This window comes from Nicotiana sylvestris, chromosome 4 (genome assembly GCF_000393655.2).
Source record: "Nicotiana sylvestris chromosome 4, ASM39365v2, whole genome shotgun sequence".
In the NCBI taxonomy this organism is placed as follows: Eukaryota; Viridiplantae; Streptophyta; class Magnoliopsida; order Solanales; family Solanaceae; genus Nicotiana; species Nicotiana sylvestris.
Genome location: NC_091060.1, coordinates 12,177,175 through 12,195,043, shown reverse-complemented (window position 1 = coordinate 12,195,043; position 17,869 = coordinate 12,177,175).

Genomic DNA, 17,869 nt, shown 5'->3' with positions numbered 1-17,869 from the left:
CTAGAAGGTCGCATCGGCCCACATATTCGATGCCTGACTCAAGGACTGCGCCCAAAGCAAATAGCCTAAATATGCCTAAGAGCGAAAGTGCGTAAGAGCCTACGGGCCAACCCAACGAGCCCCAGGTCCATATCATGACTCTAAGGATCCCTACTAACTCGAAGACTAGTCTGTATGGCCAAATTCAAGACAGTAAGAGATACAAAAGAAATAAAGCTGCAAAGTTTTCTTTCATACATATGCGGAAAAGCGCAATATCCATCTACAAGCATGCTACAAAAGTGCTACATACAAATGGAAAAATCTATGCCGCCCCCCAGGGGCTACGGCCCGCCGGCCTCATCTTCGCTTTCTTCGGCATCGAACAAAAGCAACCGAGCATCACGCTAGTCTGCCCTTACTAGCTCTAATTCTTCCGAAAGGGCAAAACCCCTAGCAAAGATCTCCTCAAGGGTCTTTCTTCGAGACTTGCAGCGAGCATATTCCACAATCCTCCCTTTGCGGTTGAGGATTCTTCTCAACTCGACTTGAGCATTGGCAGCACCCTTTGAATAGATCGCCATCTCCTAGTCAGCCTTAGTCGGGCTCATTACAGCTTCTGCCCGGGCATCAACTATCTCAGCCCTGACTTTTGAAAGCTCGGATTCGAGTTTCGCAATCATTTTTGTCTCAACCGAAGCATTACCACGAGCTAAGCGAAGTTGAGCTTCAAAATCAGGAACTTTAGCTAGGGCATCCTTCCCCACTTAAGCCTGAGCCTCCGCCCGAATTTTCAGCTCATCATGCTCACGCCTGGCCCGGCCAACTTCATCTCGAAGGCACGCTAGAGCCTCCGTCTTTTTCTGGAACTGAAATAAACTAAGTATTAGCCCCGGGAACCAGGAGGCGGAATACACAGTCACCCGGGACAGAAAACTACCTGCTCCTTCAGGTGGTTCTCGTAATTCAGGCTCTGGCCCGACTCATTCTGCAAATGTACCAACTCGACTTCTTTTTTATCACAAAGGAGCCTAAGGGATCTCTCCTCATTTAAAGCTTTCTGTAGCCTGACTTCACAATGAAGCAGCCCGGACTTAAGATTGTCGAAGGCCTACAAAGGAAAACCCCTAAAGGAAAGGAAAGCTTGAAGCTCGAAAGACTTGTGCCAAAACTCACCGCAAAGTGAAGCCGCTAGGCTTCCTTGAAGGCCGAATGTACACCTGACAATCCAGTCCCTTCGGCCCTGAAAGAGCCAGCTCTGGTCGAAGCACGGTCGCTCAGCGTATGCGACCCCGGGTTTCTAGTATCTCCCAAAACACTATCAATGGAAAAAGAAGATGACAATAACGGAGAAACCCTCTTTTCAGAACCAGAAGTTGAGGACACGACAGGCTCGAATGATGCTTCCGCTATGAAGCCCCGGATTGTTACCATTCTTCAGCCCAGGAGTTGGCAACCCTTCCCCCTTTCCAAAGGAGCGCGACCTCGCCTCGAAAGGCTCTCCAATTCCTACAACATCAAGATTAATACGCGTAAAGGAGGTATGCTTCTCCACGTGGAAGAAGGGAAAAGAAAGAATAGCACAGCACTTACCATGATATTTTGCTTCCCATCTGCCTCAGGATAAAACTCGCCACTTGCGCTCCTCGCAGGTCGAGTGGGTCGCCAATTCTAGGACCCAATCCGGCAGATTAGGAACATCCCCTGATGCCCATGAAATCATTGTAGAGGAAGAAAGGAAGGCACAGTTACGAAACTAGTTCCCGCTATAGGCAAAACTGAGAAAGCGTGATGGACCTGCGGTCCGCACTCAGGGAATGGCTTAAGCTCTATGGGGATAATGTCAGCGGTCCGCACTCGGAAAACATGACTCATCCATCCCCTATCTCCATCTTCCTCATCATCAATGACGAAGGGCGTGGTCGATTTACATTACAAGGTTAGCAGACCTCGATGGTGAAAGGGCTGGTACAACCTAATAAGATGACTGAGCAAAAATTCAAGCCCCGCCTTCTCCGCGAAATATCTCACCATTAACACCGTTCGCCAAAATGGCGGATGGACCTGCACCAAGGTAACCCTATACTCTAGGCAGAAGTCGAGCACAACCCTATCGAGGGGGCCCAATGTTAAAGGGTATGTGTACACATTCAAGAATCCATCGGCACAATCAGTGATGCCCTCACTCGGGGGAAGTATCTACGGTACTACCTTTTCCCTCCATCCGCAGTCTTTTTTCACCAACCCAAGATGTTCTTCTCCTATCGAAGAAGCAACCTTCAAGGTATACTCTCGTTGGTCCTGATTGCCGGAGGCAGAGCTCTCCCCTCCCTATCGGACAGATCCCGATATGGCAGCCACGGCTATGACGAAATTAGAAAACTAAAGCAGTAATATGTGCAAATACGTTAGTATTGGAGTAACGAAAGGCTAGCGCAGAAAAAGAAGGGCAATAGCTTAAAGTGGTGGGATCTCCTAAATAGAAAAAAACATCCATGTATATATATGGAAGGAACGGCGACGGTCCGCTTGCCTCAAAACTGGCTAAAAACAACATCGCTAGTCCCTAGGTGGTACCCGACCTCGAGGATCTCCATCAAATAGAAGTTAGGCTTTAAGGAGACAACGACATCATCTCCAATCCCGAGGTGGTACCCGACCTCGAGGACCTCCATCAGGATAAGGCTAGGCTCCAGGAAATTGATGACGCCTTCGCCAGCACCGAGGTGGTACCCAACCTTGAGGATATCCATCAAATAGAAGTTAGGCTTTAGGAACCAACGACATCGTCTCTAGTCCCGACGCTTTACCCAACCTCGAGGACCTCCATCAGGACAAGTCTAGGCTTCAGAAAGCCAATGACATCTTCGCCAGCACCGAGGTGGTACCCGACCTCAAGGATCTCCATCAAAGGGAAGGTTAGGCTCCAGAAAGCCAGTGGCATCATTACAAGACCTGAGGTGGTACCCGACCTCAGGGGTTTCAGGCTCCAAAGAAATAAGCATTTAAACCCCACCTGTATGGGCTTGGCCCCAGGATACCGTCTGAGATCGGACAAACCCTCTTTCAAAATCTATCTATAGCGCCCTAAGGCTATTTACACTAAGCCCAGAGCGAGTTTCCAGGTGGTCCGAATTTGAACAAACCTCCGCTCGGGGACTTCCCTCGAGAAATCAACAACATCCCTTGTTCACAGGCCTCTGAGCAAATTTCTTCTCAAAATTTACCACGGAGTTTAAGTAATAAACCATGATTCCAAGGCCCAAAACGTTACCTTCATTCTACTCGAAGTCAAGGTCCCAGCGACCTGAGTTTATCGGCCCGATTCAGGTTTGATCCAAGGGATCACAAAGGGTTCCGCACAAGGCCATATTAATCGGTCGAAGGCCAGAAAGAATACTCGCAGCCGGGTTTGATATTGGCAACAACAGACTAAGCCATATATTCAGAGTCTTCACAAATATAAAAGAATATAGCATGCATCGAAGACAAATTGGAGAAATATCTTTGTATTCATGAAACGTTCAATTATAAAAGCCCATGAGGGGTCCTTACATATGATTACAAAAGTCCACGAAGGGTCCTTACACAGAAACAAAAAAGCGAGAGGGTACACATGTAGTGAAAGCCTGGGACCTAATCTACTCTCGAAGGTTCATCTCCGGTATCAGCATCTCTGAGCTCCACCCCCTCGAGCATGCATCCTCGACAGTGATACCTTCGACCGCCACCTTCTCTAGGTTCCTAGCTCAATCCCACGGAGAAATATCTCCAAGGGCGAAGATGAAGAAGAGGAAAGCGGGAAGGCAAAGAAGAAGAAGGTGATGCAGAAGAGGCAGAAAAAAGAGACATAGCCCGCCGAAGCCAAAGGTTGAAGATTTGGTGGGCCTCAACCCTACTCGCACGGCCGCACAAGGTCCACCTTCTGATACATCGTGTCGTGTGAGCTTAACGGCCGGTGCACAATTTTATCGCTTGGGAAAAGACCCGATGCATGAAGTGCAGCACCAAGCCAGGTGATCGGAGCCAACCTTTCACCACCACAAAGTGGCAAGAGTGGTCGAAGCAACTTTTACCTAAGATGATTGGGATCGAATCCATAGGGGGATAGAAGTGGGAATTGGATTCCTATCTAAACTAGAGATGCGTAATGTTCTTAATGACTCTTCCAATCATATTTTGGTTGGTTATTACTTCTAATATTTATGCTAATGATATGCTAAATTAAACAAAGAGTCAATACTTGTAGGATTTTCTAAATGATTAAAGAGGCAAGGCACTAGGGAAGTGACTTTCTCCTAGGTGAATACTTGACGGGTTCTTAAGCCTAAGGCAAAGTTGTTATGATAGGAATTGTGATATAGCCAATGCACTATACTACTTACTCTATACCTCTCGGTAGCTTGAGTGACTTTGCCCTAATTGACTTTCTCAAGATCAATTAGGTATCAAAATTGTGCAAGCAATATAGGCTCAAGTCGGGTATTACTATATCTAGGTTTAACCCTTTAATTTGGGCTATTAATCTCTTGATTACACCCCAATTCCTTGTTGGACTGATTTTCCTAAATTTAAACTCTCTTTATCAAGAAGAGTTCAAGTCAAATAGGCATAAATTAGTGTTTGCAACCACTAATTCAACATGGAAATCACAAATCAGTCCAAATATCAACTACACATAAACACCCAAGCCTTAAAACAAAAGACCCATCAAATACTCACACTAGGGTTGAGCCACAACCCTAGATAATGGGTCTAGCTACTCATAATAATGAAAAAAAACTGATAAATAGATGAAGAATAACCCATAAGATTTAATTACAAGCTGAGATAAAGAAGAATCAGTGTTAATCTAGCTACAAATTACTCAAAACGGCTTAACACATCCTTTCACGTGCTCTGGTCTTCCGTAAATTACAAAAGATGACCTAAAAATGGGAAAAGAAAGTATTTATACTAGGCTGAATTTTTTAGACAAAAATACCACTGACGAGGTAGTGCGGCCCGCACAAAATGCACCGCGGACCGCAATGAGGCTTCTTGGCTTAATTGATCATTCTCTGACTCTGGCCACCACAGGCTGCATAAAATGCAACGCAGCCGCGGTGGCTTCAATGTGGTCTGCACAAAATGGCTTTGCGGACCGCACTGGCTTCAGTCTCCATTTTGCATAACTCTATGAATATCATCTCCGAGAAACCGTACAAAATGAAGTGTGGCCGCGGTGAGGCTACTGCGGTCCGTACAAAATGGTTTGTGGCTGTAGTGCTTGAGTTACCAAAAACTACACCTCTCTGACTCTCCTCACTGCGGACCGCACAAAATGGATTGCGGCCGCAGTGGATTTGTTTTAACTGTGCTTGGACTTGTTCTTGGTACTTGTGCATGTTTCACTCCTTTTTGAGCTAATTTTGACTAATTGTCACCTTTTTGACCAAACCCTACACACAAGTACAACATGTAAGCCTTTGGGACTATTTTGTATACATTTTTAATCAAAACTCAAGTAAAAAGGATTGTAAAATGAACTAGAATCCCTAGTTATCAACTCCTCCAAACTTAAGCTTTTGCTTGTCCTCAAGCAAACAAAATAAGACCCACCTCCTTAAGAGTAAATCCAAGAAAATTCAGCTAACCTAAAGTTACCTCATCTAGCATCAATTGGGACTAAAAATTGTCCTCAATTCAAATGAATCATTAACAACATTCTACCTTCTAAACATCATAGATTTAGTGCGACCCAAGAGCATCAAGAGTTGACTCAACCCATCAAAGAAACTCTTTCTACTACTTTGGTCATTGTGGAACCCAAACTCATACTCCTCAAGCACACCTCACTTTTAGATTGTAGCACTCAGAACGAGGATAGTGGAAACACACTCATCTCTCTCAAAGAAAGGTCACAAGTCTGGCTCTAAGTACCATAAGCTTGCCCCTTATGTGAGTCACCACTAATGTAAGCTTCATTTAACTCAAGATCATATAGGGCTTTAGTGGAGATATAGTGAAGGCTTTTGGTTCAGGGTAGGAAATATTTGGTCTAGGTAGGTTCTATCTTCCCTTAAGCACTTCATTTGCTTCATTTTGGTATACATTCTCTTGACTTTTTGAGTCATTTAAATTATTTCTTAGGGGTTAGAGAGATGCACTATCACTCTTTCTTGTTCATTTCAAACCTTTTTCTCCTTTCTCAACTTTCCACACCTTTCATCTCTTTACTTTTATTGAATCCCTTCATTTTTTTCTACATTGATCATTCTTTTTTTGACTTTTTGGATTTTCTTTCTTTTTCATTGTCTTTCCTTTTCTTCATTTTGTACCTTTTACCACTTTGTTGCATTCCGCATCTCTCCCTCCAAACTTATGTTTTTGTCTTGTGCTAATGAAATATCGGGTGCCAAGAGAGGGTATTTTCATAACGGGTAAAGGCTTGTATCGTGGTTTTTTGAAAGGAAAAGGTCTATGGCTCAAAAAGGTTGACTAGGGATATTATCATTGGTAGGCTATGGAAGTGTTCAAGACATCATTCGGATCAAGGAGAGCCTATAATCACATCTCAAGTCAAACTACACTTAGAATTTTGCCTAGACAAACATTCAGGGCAAGTTCTAGACTAATGGCTCAGGACTTGGACTTGCAATTCAAATTCTTACAACACAAGCTATAAGATTGCTAAAGAGACAGAGTCGGGGGCCCACAATAACCTTAGCTAAGATATGAGCAACATGAATGATCCCGAAAAAACACTTGAAGATTATCGGCCAACACAAGAGTTTCAAGGTCACAACTTTCATCATCCTATACACAACAATTTATTTTTGACCATAGGATCAAAGGCAAATGTGTTAGGCCCAAGTGAAGCTTTGTTTGAGGCACCCTTACCAACTAGCTACTATTTATACAAAAAAGCAAAAAGAAAACAGACTCAAACCCTTAAGAAGGTTGTCATGCCATCCATTATCAGAAAGAGCCACCCGGTTCACACAAATTCCACCTTTGGAAAGAACCGTGGCATTAAGAAAATCAAAGGCTTATTGAACGCAAAACTCAAAATAAGAAGCTATCAAAATGAAATACGAAGCTATGAAAGAAAAAATGTAAAAAGTAGAATAAATATGTACAAGAGGGGATTTAGATGAATACATAAGGGGGGGATTGAATATATGCATCAGAAAGTAACTTTATATACAGACCACAGTTGCAAAGTACGAAAAGTAAACTAGAATGGAAAAATTATGTACATTCCAAAAGTGAAAAGAAAGCATAATAAAAAAAAATAGTGTCATATATACAACCCAAATCATCCAAATAGGGCTACCCCCTCAAATGAGAGCTAGCATTGTCCTCAATCCTAACTAACCAAAAATAGCTCAAAGTAAAAGATAGAGAGTAAAAAGAAACTCCATATTGGTCGTCCGTCTGCATAGGATCATGAGTCTGGGTCCCTAGGTCCTCGGACTGCTCGGGAACCTGTGACTGGATCCTTGTAACCTGTGTCTCCACTAGGACCTGGGCCTGTACTAGGTCCTGGGGCTAGCTAGAGGAACCTCCCTACGGGTCCTCCAACTCTATAACAACATCATCAGCACGGGGATTCACCATCTTCCTCTTTGCTAGACTCTCTGTCTCCTGCTCCGGCTAGGCTGATGGAGCCAGGTCATGCAATAAAAGGTCCAAAGGCAAGTGATTAGCCTTCAATCTCTCTACCTCCACCCTCAACTCTTTCACTGACTCCTTGGATGCCCGAGTCTTTCTCAATTTCTTCATTTCTTTAGTCAACTCCTTCAATGCTTTGCCATGAGAGCCTACAGCATCCAAAATTAACTTATAGTTCTCCAGGAGCTTTTTATGGTTGTCGATAAGCTCCTTGAGAGTGTCCTCCACTGACTATGGGACATGTGGCTGAGGGGGTACAGACTAGGTTGCCATCAAGGTAGAAAGTACATATAGCTTAGAAGTAGCTGCATGCATCCAGTTGTTGATGCTAGCAAGGGTTTGGTTCAAACGGTAGGCAGTCAATGGGTAGGCTGAAGAGGAGGGAATATCAGGAACTGTGGAAGTAGAGGGTCTGGGGGCCATATCTGGGGTAGCTGAAGGAGGCTAAGTAGGAGCCACTACTACTACTGGCTCTTCAGACTAGCCAGTAGAAGCAGTGGATTTGCCCTTGGGGTTCTTGCATTTAACGTTGTCATCACCCTAGGTTGTACCAAGAAAAGGGTGCCTTCGGCTTCACCTTCACATCAAATCTCCGCTTTTCTACATCTTGATCCTCGAAGTACATAGTCAGGAAATTTGGGAAGGGGTAGGATCTATCACCTTCGTTCACCACCTGTGTAATCACCCTAGACATCACATTCCCGATGTTGATCGGGTACCCCGCCATGATAGATGCCACCAATATAGCACGGGAGATAGAAAGAGATTTATCGTGAGTGGTGGGGTCTAGCCTGCTGCACACTGTAAGCACGTGATTTTTGCCTCACGGACGATCGCTCCAAAAGAAAATAAAAACAGTGACAAATGGTTTCGCTGTACAATTTTTCGATCTTTCCGTAACATGTGTTGTTGGTCATTTGTGGGTCTGTCCATTTTGCATCTAGTCATTATCAAACAAAAATACAAAAATATGTGTCAGTAAAAGAAAATTCAAAAAATAATATATATATGTGTGCGTCCTTCGTTCTAGGCTTTTAGTTAACTTACTTGAATATTTGGTGTTAATTGTGTTAAAATGTTCCATTGTTGTTTAGTTTTAATTTCATTATTTTATTGTCTATTATTTTATTTTTTGAAAAATGAAATTAGAAAAAACAAAAAAAAAGGAAAAAATCGGTTGGGCCCAAGGAAATAAACCAAAAAATAGGCCCAAACCAATTCGATCAGGTCCAGTCCAAAACCGGCTGCCCAGGCACCTCCTGAAACGACGTCGTTTCAGGCAAATCAATCTGAACCGTCCGTCCCAGCCGATCCAACGGTTCAGGACCTCTTTCAGCGACCCATGTTCAAACCCGACCCAAATAACCAACCCGATCCGACCCCTCACTTAAACCAAACGACCCCGTTTAACTACCAAACGACCCCGTCTCATGTCTCATCCTCAGATCCAAGCCGTTGAGATCATCTGATCTAACGGCTCAGATCCAATCAGACTCCCCATATATAAACTCAACCCTTCACCCCACGCCCCCTATCCGAACCCCACCCCTCACTCGTCTCCTTCCCTGAACCCTGAAACCCCCAAACCCTAACGCCTCCCTAGTTTCCCTTCCACCAAAACCCGGCGGCATGAACGCCGATGACCGCCTCCTGAACACCCTAGGACCACCTCACTGTCCTGAACACGAATCCACTAACCACGAGCCTCGAATCACTTTCGTTCGTCTCGAATCTTCATTTGAAGATTTGAGTCGAACCCGGATCTATGCCAAACCACCCCATCTTCATACCAGACACTCCCCTGACCTTCCTCGTGACCAAACCAAGCTTGGTTTGGTCCGAATCTACCCACAACTCCCTAAAAATCAGATCTGGAAATCCAGACCTTAGAACACATGCACCTGGGGAATCCGGCCGGTTTTCGACAAGGGTCTGAGGTCTAATAGACCTTAATCAAGGTGTTCTCATGTGAGAACACCCTGATTAAAGTTTGTTCGGCCTCAAGAGTTCGAAGTTGAGTCTGACTTGGGGTCCATTTTGATTTCAAACTTTGTCGGTAAGTTTTTCTTTCCCTTTTCGTTTATATCAACTGCTGATTAAGTCATTAGCATGCTTTGTGTTGATTGTTTGTTACTTTCTGATAGTTTCTTAAATTCTTTCATCTCTGTAAAGACCTTTTATTTGGTCGATTGTGTTCTGAGTATGATTTAAATGTATCCTGTGATAAACATGATCGTCGATTAGTTTAATCGGCAGATAAGTTAACTCATATAGGCCCCAGTAATTGAACAAAAATTGTCTGATGCCCTTTAGGTCCCTAAACGTATTGTTTATGTGAGCGATTGATTATTACCTGTTATAATTAGTATAGTCGACTCGATAAATATCGTCGATTAGCTTTCTATAACTAATAAATCGAATGAGCTAATAATGTCGCATGACTAATTGAGCTTTGCCACTAACTGTATGCCCCAGCATTGTTTGAAATGGTTTGTTTGCACTGTAAAACTGACTGAAAAGGTTCAGCCCAGGCAGTCTTGAGTTCGAACTTTCATCAGTTCAAAAAATGCCCTGATGCTACAATAGGCAGGGGCAGTAATAATCAAGGTTGACAGGGGTATTCCCGGGTGTTAAAAAGAACAGAAGTAATTAGTTTAAGTGAGCTGACAAATGGGGTACTAAATTAGGATTAAACTAATGCCAATGGGGGGACAAGACACAAGAGTATGGGTTTAAAATGAATAAATAAAACGAGCCCATAACTCTTGATTAAACAAAGACCAGGCGTGGGGAACAAAGGGGCTGGCACCAAAGATGCTTAGGCATGGGCTTAAAGGGTATGGGCATTCTGCCAATTGGCAGGGCAGGCAGCTCAGCTGTACTGGTTCATTTGGCCTATAAATAGGCCATTTGATAACTTAAACGAGGCTGGACTTTTAGTCTTCAGAAAAAGAGAAAACAAAAGGGGAAATTTTCAGAACACTTTAACCAATCACTGCCCAAAACTGCAGGAGGAGCTAAATTGGTTGGGCTATTCTAGCCAAGCCAGTTATTCTAATTAGGATCATTACTGTTCCATTAAGAGAAAGGCTGTGTATTTCTGCTGCGATTGTTACTATACTGAGTTCTCTGTATGCTGTGGTTCGAGTCTTAGTCTTCCTGATTGCTGGAACTATATCGGGTATTAGCTGAGCTTTGTGGTTATTGGGTTTTTCTGTTGCTGTCACATTTGGTATCTTGGATTTTCTACTGGTTCATTACTCTTTTCTGGGATTGTTTGTTTGGGCCTCGACCACCTGTGGTTTCTGTTTGCTCTGGAAACTGTTGCTATTTGTCTGTTGGACTGTGGAAAGCATTTGTGGCTATTGGTTTGCTGTTGTTACTGTTTGGTTGTTGTTGCTGTGTTTACTGCATACTACCCAGCTGATCATTCCTTCCTTCTTTGTCCTCTATACCAGGTACACAATTACACTACCAATGTAACTCGAAAGTTTGAGCAATGAGTGTAAAAGAGAAGATCTGCAAATGTTGTTTATATACATGTACTGTTGTGTTGAATGTCATATAATGACTAATAACTCATATTTTGGGATACTGAAGTTAGCTTACAAGCCTAGTTGATGTCAATATAGGGTATCGAATGATAGTTGTATATGTATGCTGTTAGATAAAAGTGGTCTCAATGAATTAGGTTGCATCTCAGATTTAGTTTACTTTGCCATATATGCTGTAATGTAGTCCAAGCATGAAATTTGTACACTGTAAATTAAGTTCTTTCCTTTCCAATGAATTGCCATACATAACTCTTAAAACCATGTTTCAAGATAAAGAACACAAATCCAGGGCCTCAACCTCATGAAGGTCGAGCCCAGGTCGAAGACAGACCAGGCAGGCCCGCATCGAGCGAGCAGTGGCCCAGGTCTGGCCAACCGCGCGTGGGCTGGATTAGGGCCCATGATTATTTATTCGACTGACTGTGCGCGCAGCCTTGTTCCTGATTTTAGCATTTCCGAATTCTGTTATAAAATAACTTGCAAGTATTAATTAATTAGGACTATCTCCTGCTTTCGATTGATAGAGACAAACACGACAAGAAACGTAGTTGCTATAGGATATCCTTTCAAAATAAGAATGAGATGAGCCTCGCCGAATAAAAATACAAATTGCGGGGCCCTCAGTAAATACTCGTTTTAAATTACTTAGAATTCAAGAGGGCCGCTTAGTGAGTTTCGTGGCCTTCCCAAAAATAATAACGCGATAGTCTTTTTAGGCGCGTGTTTAATAATTTACTTTCTTAAAACTTGGGGTGTGCATTTCATGCGACCCAAATCCAAATCCCAAAACGTCAAATAAGATATGTTCCGGATTGTGGGTGCATTTCATGTGACGCAGTCCAAAGACATGTTTTAAGCGACGTTCACATTCCTAATAATAATAATTAATAAAGTGGTTAAAAGATAAAATTTGCACATGGTTCATAATTGTATTAAACATCAGATAAACAAGCCGAATATAACAGTTGAGCGACCGTGCTAGAACCACGGAACTCGGGAATGCCTAACACCTTCTCCCGGGTTAACAGAATTCCTTATCCGGATTTCTGGTATGCAGACTGTAATATAGAGTCATTATTTTCCTCGATTCGGGATTAAAATTGGTGACTTGGGACACCCTAAATCTCCCAAGTGGCGACTCTGAAACAAATAAACAAATCCCGTTTCGATTGTCCTTTAATTGGAAAAACTCCCCTGCGCCCCCTCGGGCGCGGAAAAAGGAGGTGTGACAGCTCTGGCGACTCTGCTGGGGACTTAACCCAGAACCACTGGTTCAGGTTTAGAAATTCGAGCTTAGATAAATTGTTATATTTGGCTTTATCTGATTTTTTTTACATGTTTTAAGCCTAATGTGCTAAATGTTGCTTTTACCGCTTTGATATTATGTGAACTGTATATAAATTGTGCCGAAATCCATCTTCTCTCTGAGTCTTCTAAATCATGAAGAAGGGCGTACTTCGTATGACTTCTTTTCTGTATAGTGTCAAATCCCAATTTAGAACGAGGTTCGGATAAGTTGCTAAGCCGGTGAAGCTTCTGTATTCCCGGTACGCTGCCCCCCCTCGGCTCGAGCTGTCCGCTCGGGTAAGCCAGGTCTAGAACAAACACCCAGGTTCTGAACCTAGTATAACAAAGCCACATGCCGGATCCCTAGTAGGAACGTTTATTTGCATCATGTGCATTTGACTTAGGGGACTCAACACAGGGGTTGGGTCCGTCTAGGAATAGCAACCTGAAATAGAAAAAGGCCATCCTGATGCATCCTACTCACTGCTTGTGCATTTATTTGCTTCAAACATGCATGATGACCGGTTTTGAATGTTGGGAAATTTTTACAAAAATTATATATATATAAAAAAAAATAGAAATAAACAGACCAGTTAGTTTATCACCCGAACTACGCCGGTTTGATTCTCACCGGGTGTGAGATACGTAGGCAACCCTCATCGGGTCCAACTCTTTTTCCATTTTTACCAAAATGATATACCATAAAGCTTATATGTATATATGTATACACATGTATATAAATAAATTTTTTTTTTTGTCCAAAGATTTTTGGTTAGAGTCAAAATAAAGGTTTTTGTTTTCACCTAAAAAGTCACCCTAATAAATGTGCAGGATGAACACAGAGCAAAATGAACCATTCTCAGCCCTCAGCGAGGTCCCTCTACAACTCCACATGTGGTGGAATGACTTGGAAGCCGATAGCAAAGGGGTAATAGGAAGAATATTGGGAGGTTTTGTAAATTTGTTGGGTGTTGAGCCGAGGACAGATATTCTTGAAGCTCTAATACCATTTTGGGACCCCACCTGCAATGTATTCCGTTTTGTTGACTTTGAACTTTCACCGACACTTGAGGAAGTTGCCGGATATGCGGGACTGAATGAGAAGTTAAGAGGGCAATATTTGCTTTCGCCAAGGCCGGTGTCCCCGCATGCGTTTCTGGATCTACTAAGCATTAGTCGGAAGGTACAACATGACGATTTATCGAGAGGGTGTTGTGATCTCCATTTCTTGTATCAGCGGTACGGAACCCCGCAGGGTTTCGAGGAACCGAACCTTGGGCTAACTCACGGCGGGAACAGAAACAAATGGGAAGCAAGACGTACTTTGGCTTTTATCACAGCATTCTTGGGAGTCATGGTCTGCCCAAGGAAGGACAAAAAGATAGAGATAGGTCTGGTAGGGATGGCCGACGTGGCAATCAAAAGAACCAATAGTACTGTGGTTCCTTTGATTTTGTCCGAAATCTACCGGGCTCTGACTATATGCCGAGAAGGAGGCAAGTTCTTCCAAGGTTGCAACCTGTTACTTCAGCTATGGATGCAGGAACACCTCCATCACCGAGTAGGATACATGAACCACGGGTTGACCGAGAGGAACTGTATCAGCGGATTCAAGAAGCGCATGACAGGCGCCAGATTTCCTGAAGGTGTCGAAGAATGGTTTACACGGTTAAGGTCAACAACATCTGACCAAATTGAATGGGCATTTGGTTGGTTGACTGATACTGAGGTTATCTACATGTCGGCTGAAGAATGTCATGTTCTCTTAATGGGGCTTCGCAGCATCCAGCCATATGCCCCTCATCGGGTATTACGACAACTGGGCAGGTTTCAAGTAGTCCCTAATGATGAAAATCTGAGCAAGCATGCCTTGGAATTAAGCCCGGGAGTCATATTCCCCGAGGGGAAGATTAGAAAACTGTGGCATGAATGTAGATTCTTGGAGCCCAAAACCATGGTACGAGAGCTAGCTAAAGGTGAGGTAGACCCAAAGTACGATGCTTGGTTCGAAAGAAGGTTTCAGACTCGGCAAAAACCTGCTAAAAGGGCCCACGTCCAACACTTCACCGATGATTCACAAGAGCAATGGGGATGGTTAAAAAGGGAGAAAGGTTACCGGGTCGAAATCGGGAAGCTAAAGCAACAAGTTGAAAGGCTTGTATTTGAGAACAATGTGCAAGTCGCCTCGGAGCAGGCTGAAAGAAACAAGTTAGCCCAAGAAAACCAAACCTTGAAGGCCCGCCTTCGCCAAGCCAGTAAGAGTAACGTTGACCGACAGAAGCGTCGCTCTGATGAAAGATTGATAGCAAGTTTGAGAAATCAGGTCATCCAAGGCCAAGAAGAATTAGAACAATCAAGAGCTTGCATAACAAGGATGAAGGTCAGAGGGGCAAAGTACGCAATGGCCCGGAAGCAGCATTTGCAACAGGTCATAAGGGATTATGAAATGAGCGTCAGAATATTAAGGGAGACGAGCTCCACTCTACATGATCGGATCGTCAAACAAGCACGAGACGCCCAGGCCGACAGAAGACAGTGCTACGATGCAATGGACTGCATGGAAAGACAAATGGAGTTGTTTCAGGATCAACTTGCTGACGATGCTCAGGCACTAGGGTTAAAAAACCAACAAATCAGGCAGTTGCTCAGTGAAAGAGATGACATCCGAGCAAGGATTGATGAAATAGGGCATTACATCTACATGAAATGCTTGGCATGTGAGCGAACACCTCGGAAGACCCTCCTTGTTTCCATCATGGGCTGCGTCCGCCGGATTATGAACGAGTTGAAGAACCTGCAAAGAGACCTTACACCTAGAGCCGCGGAAAGGCCGAATGATGCCTCGCGGGCCCTTAAATTGGAGAATTAGTTTTGGTCAAGTCCTGTTTATTTGGCTTTGGTTGTTTTTCCATATGTTGTTTTCTTTTCATCAAACCAAGTTTAAAACCGTGGAGTCTGTACTTCTGCTATTTTTATTTTAAGTACTGTGTAATAGCAAATTTTGATAATGAAATTAAGTGACTCCAGAAGAATTACTGTGTGTCTTTGCTTTGAGGCAGAACTACGCCTGGTCTGATTCACGCGGGGACGTGATACGTAGGCAATCCCCATAAGATTCGACCGCTTTTAATAAATAAAGGAAAAAATGTAAATAAAATAAAACGCGGGGTTTCGCAAAATACTTTAAAAAGAGACGAATGAACAAACCGGGATGACGCATGTGGTTTGAAGCAAAGCATGTAGAAACGGTTAACTGCCTAGGTGCATTGCATCCTCTATGTGTTATGATCAAATCTGTTAAGCTCTAACACTAACAAAGTTTGTTGTTGTCTGATACCAGACAGTTAGTTGTTAAAGAATTCTGGCAACACATTCATACCAAACCAGATCCAAAGGACCGATAGCATCAAGCATGACTACTTCGGAGAATAGCAATGAGGAAGAAAGGCCGATGAGCCAATTGCTAAAAGAGGCAATGGAAAAGATTGAAAGGATGGGACTAGAGATGCATGCAATGCAGCTAGCCCTGGCCAAAACACAAAAGAGCCCCGAGACACTGGGACACATGCCGGAGTACCCTCACTCTGGCCCTTCCACAAGCCGCCCAAATCCCCTCTATCATCAAGAAAGAAGCCCTCATGATTCCCAAGCTCCACCACCCCATCAACCTCTCCCAACACCCAATATTCCCATTTTTGTGGGACCTGCATCAGCCCCTTTGCAGCGAACGACCAGTGAGCCATTGTTTCAGGCTCATGATACACAATACTATCCCCCTGAGCCTACATTCCATGCACCCGAACCACAGGCTTACAATCCCCATTTGGAAGTACCGGCAGAGGTTGAGAAGCCGGTTAAGGCCCCTGAACAGGATGAAGTGTTGAGAAAGTTCAAAAGCCTGGAGCAATCCTTCAGGAACTTACACGGGCTGGGCAATCAAGTCAGCGTGGCATACAAAGATCTGTGCCCTTTCCCAGATGTCCAACTCCCGGCTGGGTTCAAGATGCCCAAGTTTGATTTATATGAAGGGCACGGTGATCCCATGGCACATTTGCGGGGATTCTGTAGCAAAATGAGAGGGGCAGGAGGCAAGGATGAGCTTTTGATAGCTTATTTCGGCCAAAGTCTGAGCGGATCTGCACTGGAATGGTATACCAGGCAGGATTTCAGCAGGTGGTACACGTGGGATGACCTGGCGCAGGCTTTTGCAGGTCATTTCCAGTACAATCTGGAGATAGTCCCTGACCGTCTCACGTTATTGAGAACTGGGAAGAAACCCGGGGAAAGTTTTCGCGAGTTCGGGTTCCGCTGGAGAGAACAAGCAGCTAGAGTCGATCCTCCCATGAGAGAGGGAGAGATGGTAGACTACTTTTTGCAGACATTGGATCCAACCTACTTTGGTCACTTGGTGACAACGGTTGGAAAATCTTTCAACGAGGTGGTCAAAATAGGGGTCATGATAGAAGAAGGTTTGAGGTCGGACAAGATCTTAAACTATTCGGCACTTAAGGCCACAACCCAGGCTATTCAAAGCGGCACGGGAGGTGCGCTAAGAAGAAAGAAAGAAGAGGTTGCCACGATCGAGGCAGGCAGTTGGTCCAGGGCTGGCAGGCCGCACTACAACCAACCCAGGCCTCACAGGTCAAACTACCCATACAACCCACCACAAAATTTCTATCCACCTCGAGAACCACATTGTTCCGTACACCAAGCCCAGGTATACACTCAGCCTCCGGTTCGCCCACAATGGCGCGCACCGGCTCCCCAGAACATATATGCACCACCACAAAACACTTACCCTCCACCAAGGGCATATAGAAATCCTTCAGGGGCAGGTTTCCGGGGAAATCCAGATGCCAGAAATGACAGGTTGCGGAAGCAAAGAACCTTCACCGAACTGGGAGAAACCTACACCGCTGTGTTCCACAAGCTGCGGCAATTGGGTTTGGTTAGTCCTGTCCATACTCGGGAACCAAATCCCCCGCCTCAGAATTTGGATCGTTCAATCAGTTGTGAATACTGTTCAGGGATGCTCGGGCACGATACCGAGAAGTGCTGGAAGTTAAGGCATGCCATACAGGATCTTATTGACACCAATAAGATCGAGGTCCAGACACCGGAGGCTCCTAACATCAACCAAAACCCACTGCCAGCGCACCACGAAACTCACATGATTGAGTTGGTGTGTGAGGGAGGAGAATTAAGAAAACCCTCACAAACAGTGATGATGATCCAAGCCGCCCCGAGAGAAGTCTTAACCAGTGGAGGAACGAGTATACAGCCGCAGGGTGAAGGCGTCAAGCCGGTAGTAATATGGGGGAAGAGCCCGTCCGTCATAGCAAGCAAACCCGAGCCAAGCAAGTTGGTAATACCAGGGATCCTGCCCACACCGG